Source organism: Amia ocellicauda, chromosome 16 (assembly GCF_036373705.1).
Source record: "Amia ocellicauda isolate fAmiCal2 chromosome 16, fAmiCal2.hap1, whole genome shotgun sequence".
NCBI classification, from domain to species: domain Eukaryota; kingdom Metazoa; phylum Chordata; class Actinopteri; order Amiiformes; family Amiidae; genus Amia; species Amia ocellicauda.
In genome coordinates this window covers 28,214,097-28,222,990 of record NC_089865.1, presented here as the reverse complement: position 1 = coordinate 28,222,990, position 8,894 = coordinate 28,214,097, and the positions used below count along the sequence as shown (strand labels likewise).

General features: G+C 40.6%; 1 non-coding gene across 1 annotated transcript; it reads right to left on the bottom strand.

The window, feature by feature from the left end:
* Positions 1-6,538: 6,538 nt before the first annotated feature.
* Positions 6,539-6,610, bottom strand: trnap-ugg (transfer RNA proline (anticodon UGG)). Its single transcript has one exon. It is a non-coding gene; the product is annotated as a tRNA-Pro (tRNA).
* Between the last annotated feature and the right edge of the window lie 2,284 nt (positions 6,611-8,894).

Here is an 8,894-nt window from a genome sequence, read left to right as displayed (position 1 = left end):
CAGTTACAAAGCTAAAGTGTGACACATCATGCTCTTTGGAAAACAGAAATTGAAGAAACTGCGGCGGATCTTTAATCAAGGTAGTGTTTATTCTACTAGACCGCTCTCCAAATTTACCCCACAGACTATTTAGAATCAGTTTTGATATCTGTCTCTTTGCTGGGTTTACAGTTATGTTGCTCGTATCCAACCTGATTCCCTCTTTTTCAAGATATTTCTGAATATAGCTCTCTTTACTGGTTTCATCAATACACCATGAAGGGTAACCGGAAGCCTCCTGCTTCCCTTTAAGGTGTGTCATGATGTAATCGACAAAAAGCGTGTCAGATTTTTCAGAGAAATGCCAGACCTCATACACGTTACCGACTCTGTATCCTTTCACAATCACTTTATTAAGCTCCACGCTGCACCACACCCCTGTCAATGACCTCTCATCATCCTCATGCGGACACTCCACCGTCTGGTTTTCAGTTTCAACGCACGTTCTACATAGCGGAAACATCAATTTTCCCGAAGCTCTATAAGGCAAAACTGGCAAGAAAAGCCCCCTGGGTGGATACATCGTGACCTTGATTAAGCCAAAGTATTGCTGGAGATCGAGAAAGTCACGATAAATTATGGTGGGGTGTCCTACGGGGAAAATACAAAATAAATACAACCGGCAAACTCATAAGCTGTACGAATCCCATTTTCCTCTGAAAAACCATCCAGAAAGTAGGGACCCATTCTAAGCTCCCCATAATTCAAAGCGTGTCTGATCAAGATGTTATGATTGTCAGACATGTATTCCAACCATTGGATGGAGGCCGTAGAAAAACTCTTTTGAAGGCATCTGTAATTGTCCGGCGTTGTAATGGCGATGGTGTTTTTCTGCAAGAAATTGGCTCGAAACATTTTCATACAGAGAGAAGCTATTGTCGTACACTGTAAAGGGTCAAGACCCGCTGTCTTAATGACTTCATGCCTGAACCTAACACATGATTCTTTAAGGATCAACACATCATTTCTACAATAGGCGGCCATGTCCTTTCTGAAATCAAAAATGCCATCCTTAACCATGTCATACCAGTTGAAGAAGTCCTGCCTTTCCCGAGTCGTCATGGATTCAACCCCATAATAACTGGGTGCCGGGTAGACGCCTCTATAATTCTGTGTTTCGACCGTGTTCAAAAAGTTTCAAACCACAACGCTTTAGGTAAAGCGCTCAGTTTCATGGGTAAGAAGTTGAGCGAGTCTATGTAACGCTGGTTGAAATCATGGTCTGTGAAACACATTATTTTACACCCCTGCGCTATGATGTCGGGGGTTACACTGCTTTCCACCAAATATTTGATCAATATATAAGAGTCATACCCCCTAGCATTATGAGCTATGAATGTGTAATCTCGATACTTTGGACAGCGGTATTTTTGAAGGAAACCCTCAACACATGACTCACCAGCCGCAGCCCACTCGCGATCCAACATGTCTATACAGTGAATATAATTCGCTATATGAATGCCTCCTTCCTGCCTACACTCAAAGTCATAAAAGACATACTTGTTATGAAGGGGTGCCAGTTTAACAGACTGTATGAAACATTGGTGTACCGTCTCGGGTGTTAAGTCGGCATTACAGAGATGACACCTCAGAGCGGCACACTTGTGGGGTTTATCCTCTTTATAGGTGAACTGTCTATAACACTGGAGACAGAATTTTGTTTTATCGCAAGGGCTGATGCTTTGACCCGTACCCCCTCTAGGTATTTTGTGTTCGGAAAAACTGAAAGCGGACCGACAGATCCTTAAACAATCCTTACACCGCACTGTGGGAGCTTCACCCTTTCGACATTGCTGATGGTAACACACATTACAGTACCCGGCGCATTGATGGTTCTTCCTATCGTTAAAACCCTTGTAGCAAAAATCAGAGACGTACCAACAACCCAGAAAAGCCTTCAAATTTCTAATACCGTAGTAATGATTTTCGTGAAAGAAAAGAAACAATGTGTGGGGGTTAAACTCTGAGTGAGTTTGAAATGTGTCAAATACATCATTTATCTCACAATGGTACCAGACTATGATCTTAACATCCGCCACCTCCTCAAATTTGTGGATATCTGAGAAAGTCACCATCTCCTGTTCCGATAGACCCGCTGCCTGATGCATTTGCAAAGCATCATGCAAAACCTGCTCGGCAACTATATTAGGTTTGAGCAGGCATACTATACTATACGCAAAGCATGTTTTGTTATTTGTATTACCCTCATTCACTATTTGCCCGAGTTTCTTATGAATTATTTCAGTCTTGAGACAACTTGACAATCTCCTACGAACACAACCCTCAGGGTTACGAACAACGTTAATGACCAAGACCAGACTTTCATCGGCCAGGATGAAGACTTGACTCTGAAGCAGGTTTTCAATTTTAGATAGAAAAGCCTCAACATCTAACTCATCACCTCTCATTATGGTAAAAACACTGCTAAATAATGAATCCGCTCTCAGCTCCAACTGCACCACATCCTGGGGTCTACCACGTTTGGTAATTCGGTCAAGCATATTTTGTATAATATCATGCATTGTAACAAATATCTCTGCATAATTGTCGCAGTTGAATAATTCTGCAAAGCTAAATCTGTGAACAATTTCAAAATTACCGAAGTTTGGTCTGTCTACGTGCTCTACACCCCCATCATTATTATCAACATCGATATTATGGCAATCCCCACCATCACCAGCATTTGATCTATGGTTACTCCCCCGAACATCTTCAGCCTCATTTTTGATATTTTGAACATCGCTAAGCTCGCGACTAAACCCATTGTCAACACCTGCAGCTTCACTGTTCTGACCTCCGCCACAACCCCTTTGTTGTACATTGTTTAAAGCATGCTGAAGACCTTCAAAAGTGTCAACACAATTGTCATTTACAATGTGGTTAGATGCATACTCAAGAACGTTTTCTGTTGGAGCAGGACTAGTAATAAGTTGGGGTTGTTTTGTTAAATTGTTTGCGTTCGGAAGGGGTAGGTGTTCTAAGGAATCAACCATTTGTAGTAGCCAGCCGCAGTAATGAACTGTCTGAAATAGACTCCGATGAACCTGAAACACATGAGAACGGACACGTTTAATCACAGACGGTAACACAAAAAAATAAAAAAATAATAATAATGATAAAAATAATAATAATAATAAATAAATAATAATAAAATTAATAATAATAATAATAATAAAATAATAATAATAATAATAATAATAATAATACATAATAATAATAATAATAACATAAATAACATCCTTAAACAAACAATACATTATTATCATAATTCGATTTATGTAAACCTATAGCTTTTAAATGAACTATTCTTACTCTTATTAATACAATAGTGCTCAGATTATTATAGACCATTCATAATAAAATATATATAAAAATGTTTAAAGAATAACTACATCTAGAATGTTGTATTACAATAATAGACAACGTTAATAATTGTCTCAATAAAGCGTGTGCTACGAAAACATTAATAATAACGGTCTAAGTAAGTACATTGTAAAATGACAAGAACCCGGACAATATTATCGTTTCATAAATAATAGTTTTAAATACTCGGTTGTAAAAGCGTATAAACGATGCAAACAGACCGTTTAAATGCAGACGTCTTCTTAGATCCGGCGTTCCTGATTCAAGCTCATCATCATCACTTTCGGTGTCTTAAAACGGAGACATGTATAAACATAAGTTAATAACCTAGGTTAGTCTGGGCGCTGCAGCCAGGTTACTTTCACTTTCAAACGTAGACTACTACAATCCTTTAAACAGTACAGATCCCAGGATGCCTCGGGGCCAGACTGCGTGCGCATCATTCTGCTCAGATGGCTCGGCGCAGGCCCTCAGCACAGCACGCCCGGACAGCGCCAAACAATAGAGCCATTGTGCACACTGTGTACAATATAACCACGGCTCCATCTCTCGGAGTGATGGAATAAAGGTCTCACTCACCCTCGGAACGCGTTATTTTCCGTAAATATTTTGACACAGGTCGGTCTGGATAGATCCTCTGATAAAAACACAAAATAATATAAAAATCCGCCCGTATAGATCCATAATTTAACATCACACATCCTGGCGAGATATTTATTACATGTATGAAATGGAAAGGATAACCTACGCGGCTCAGCGTTTGACGTGCTGGGTCACTCGTCATCTAATGTCGGGAACAAATCTGAAAGTAAATATGGTTATATGAAAATAAAATGTACATAGGATCATAACGCGTATAATTAATACGGTCGATACATTATTAAATGAGTCTTACCCGTGTTCATTGATTCACTCGTGTAGAAATCGAGCACATTGTACGGGGCGCTCGGTAATCCTGCAGATACACGGGTGCTTGTTAGAAACATCGCGCTGTGCCTATTATTTATAAATATTAAAAAATATATCAATAAATAATAGTACCTAGTGTAAAAGGCTCTTGAGATGTTTGAAAATCTGCGTTTCCTATAAACAGAATTTAAACGTTTAAATACAATTCAAATATATTTAAAACATTTCAAATATTAGATTTCTTAAATACGTATGTAAATGTAGCATATTTTTAATCTTTCTGAACTAGTGTATGGATATCTAAACACTTCGCAATTATATTTCTTGATTAATTGAATTATACTTACCATCAAAGTTTGAGAAGTTTAGTGTCCGCTCCGCATGGTCGTGGCCGGGCATCCTGATGTCTCTTTGTGTGTTCTGGACCGTGCAGGCAGCGTGTTGACCAAATGGACTGAATCTCCGCCGCAAACCCGCATTTAAACACCGCGCTGTGCGCGTGAACGCGCTGATGACCACCGCAATTCCCGCAAACTTTAACACATAACGGCTGTATGTACCTCCAGATTCCTAAATGTTTTGTGGTAACCATCATTCTTTAATTTGATATCATGTTTTTATATCTTCATTCAGCCTAATGGTTAAGAATAACTTATATTTTGATAGCCTTATAGTTACAGGTTCCAACATCGTTTCGGGTAGGATTCTTTATCACATTATTGTGTTAAGTTAAACTTTTTTTTTTTTTTATTTAAATACAAGCGGCTAGATAACAGCTTGTTCTCATCAGAATCTGAGCCCTTGAGATTAGCGTTCCAGCCTGCACTCGGTTTATATGTAAACCCACACACACACACTCACACTCACACACGCACGCACGCAAATGTACACACACGCACGCATGCAAATGTACACACACACACACACACACGATGTGCTGAGATCGTATTGAGTGTATTTACTTAATCTTAATGCATGAATGGTTTATATTACATAATAATTTGATGTTTGATTACTAATATTATTACAAATGCTGCTTTTATTGAGTTGTATTGAAATGTCCCAGTTTCTACATATATAGTCTATGCTTCTTATATTACATATATATTCTATAACTCTTCTATATTTAAGGATTTCTTAACTTAGTAACGTTACATTGCTTTTACATCACCGGGTGTTGTGAACACACACACATACACCTTTAAAACTTCATAATTGTATTTATTCAATCTTTACATTGCTTCACTAGCATAGGGAAAAATATCTATGTTTTCTAAAGAATCTGAAGGGTTTACATAGCGCTCTTTTGCAGCTTTACACGTATAGAGAAAAATAGCTGTTTTACTAAATAATCAGTCAGTCAGCTTAAAGACAATTCTTTTAGAGGGCTTGAAAAACAATTGAAGACCCCCACCACCCTGCACATTCCTTCGGAATCCATCAACATGGTAATTATTCTGTGATGTGGTACAAGCACCCCCCACCCCCTGACTTCAACTCAAGTTCAGGAGAGGCCCCCTGAGTTCAAGTCAAAGATCAAATCCCCCGCAGCCCTCCTTTCAAAAAAATACCCTATTTTACCACACATAGCTGTTCTACCTCACTAAGAGGGAGAGAGGGAAACAACCCCAATTAGACTCCTGTTACCAGCCACGACACCACACAGCTTCGCGCCCTGGGGCTCGTCCAGGAGTTGAACCCGGGACCTCTCGCACGCTAAGCAAGAATCAAAACCCTAAACCAACGAGCCAACTGAAAGATTGATGTTACAAGTCCTCCCTGGCAAGGGCGTACCTGCTTGAGGCAGACTGGGAAACCTACGCTCTTTGACAAATACCATGGACTGTGGTGCTGACGTGTCTATCCAGAACGGTAACCGCTCCCCCAGTGAGACAGCACGGAGAGCATGGTCCAGCAGGACCACAAACAACTCAAAAGAATGCCTCTCCTTCGGTGCAGCTCAGCTGTACACGTTCAGCAAAGGTCTCCATAGCAAGCCGGAAAACCACATTTCTTCCCTCTCCTCCAAAATACACTACATGTGCTCCTCCTCCTCAACAACAACAACAACAACAAAAACCTTCTATAATACGCATTTGTTTCAAAGAGAAGAAAACACTGGCAACAGCATCTGAGGTCAAAAGCCCTGCATTTACGCAGAGGACCCAGGCTCCCACAGAGAGCGACCTGTCCAGGGACCGCAAAACAGAGAAGAGGCAGGCCAGACGGGCTCATCCGGGAGTTGAACCCGGGACCTCTCGCACCCAAAGCAAGAATCATACCCCTAGACCAATGAGCCATGGGGAGCCTGTCCAGACCTCTCAGGAGTTGAAAATACCCTGGCCGAGAGCGGCGCGCAGAAAGGCACCGAAAACCAAAACAGAGCTGGACACCAGAGAACATGAGTAGTAATATAAGGCACTTTTTCGAAAGGGGGGGCTGCGGGGGATTTGACCTTTGACCTGAACTTGAGTTGATCTTGGGGGGGGCCCTTCCTAAGGGGTGGGGGTCCTTCCTATGGGGTGGGGGGTGCTTGTACCGCATCACAGAATAATTACCATATTGATGGATTCCGAGGGAATGTGCAGGGTGGTGGGGTTCTTCAACTGTTTTTCTAACCCTGCACAAGATTTGTTTTCAAGCCACACTAATTCTTTAGTAAAATAGCTATTTGTCTCTGTACGTGTGAAGCTCCAAAAGAGCACTATGTATACCCTTCAGATTTTTTAGAAAACATAGATATTTTTCCCTAAGTTAGTGAAGCTCCAAAAGAGTTGTATTTAAGTCCTCCCGATTTATTTAGTAGAATAGCTATTTTTCCCTACGCGAGTGAAGCTCCAAAAGAGTTTTTTTAAAGCCCTCCCGATTCTTTAGTAACATAGATACTTCTACTTAAGCGAGATCCGCGAGGCTGTCTCTTCAACAGGGCCAAAGCAGTTACCTCTTTCAAATGGACAAGGGTTATGTCAGTCTGGAGCTTTTTGAGCAAGTGGGGGTGGCGAGGATATGTCTACGTCTTTAGTAACCTCGGATTGGTGAAGAATTAGTATATTTGGGGGTGGAGTTGACAGGGCACTGAAGGAATAGTCTATCACGTTAGAGTCTGGTTTGAAGAATTTAAATATGTGGGGGCGGAGCTAACAGGACACCAGAGGAATGTACAAGTGGGTGGGGGGGGGGGTCTTCAACTGTTTTTTCAAGTCCTCCAAAAGATTTGTATTTAAGCCAGACTGATTCTTTAGTAAAATAGATATTTTTCTCTTTACACGTGTGAAGTGATTCTGGGTCTCAGCATGTCCGACTGTATCCACGAGAAAACACCCAAGAGGAAAACCCGGGCTAGGGTTCCTTCACGTTAGGATGTGAGTAGATAGTAGGGTTTTTTGGGCGCGGCCTATTTTGTTATGACGTATGCCCTAAGCTTATTAATATTCCTACGTCATAATTGGGGGGCGTGATTTTAGGTAGTTATTTCCTTAATTATTCCTACGTCATATCCGTCAGAAAGTGTACACCCATAAAACCCTGAACAACAAGGCCGCCCATAACCGGTTGTTCTTGTTGTTCTTGTTGGTCAACTGTAGAGTGTGAATGGGTCGGCTCTTCCTGTAGTGGTTGGGGGTCTTTTTTAAATATACATGTAATGGTTTAGTAAATCTAAACCGTTATAAGATCAACAAGTTCTGTTGTCTGTAATGGTCCCAGGTCTTAACAATGCCTGTTTTGAATAGTGCGTTTATCATATTCACACTGTCTCTGTCTCTATCTGTCTCTCTCTCTCTCTCTCTCGCCCAAGCATTTTATAAGATCAACAAGTTCTGTTGTCTGTAATGGTCCCAGGTCTTAACAATGCCATTTTGAATAGTGCGTTTATCATATTCACACTGTCTCTGTCTCTGTCTGTCTCTCTCTCTCTCTCTCTCTCTCGCCCAAGCATTTTATAAGATCAACAAGTTCTGTTGTCTGTAATGGTCCCAGGTCCTAACAATGCCTGTTTTGCATAGGGTACTTATGTTATCCACACTGTCTCTGTCTCTGTCTGTCTCTCTCTCTCTCTCTCTCTCTCGCCCAATCATTTTATAAGATCAACAAGTTCTGTTGTCTGTAATGGTCACAGGTCCTAACAATGCCTGTTTTGCATAGGGTACTTATGTTATCCACACTGTCTCTGTCTCTGTCTGTCTCTCTCTCTCTCTCTCTCTCTCTCTCGCCCAATCATTTTATAAGATCAACAAGTTCTGTTGTCTGTAATGGTCACAGGTCCTAACAATGCCTGTTTTGCATAGGGTACTTATGTTATCCACAATGTATATGGCTCTGTCTCTCCCCTCAAATTTAATTAAAAATAAAATTAAAAAAGAGGGTGTGTGTGTGTGGGGGTGTTTGTGTGTATAGGTTAATTGTTTTTGTAAAAAAAAAAAAAAAAAAAAGCTGTGGTTATATTTTATCTCACACATAATGTGTTCATTCGTTTTACTTAAATACATTCTAGGGTCTTAAAGCTCATAAGAGTTAGACTTAAGATAAGGATATGTTTTTAAGGTATTTTAGCAGTCTCAATCCCTGATGATAAGGAATCATTT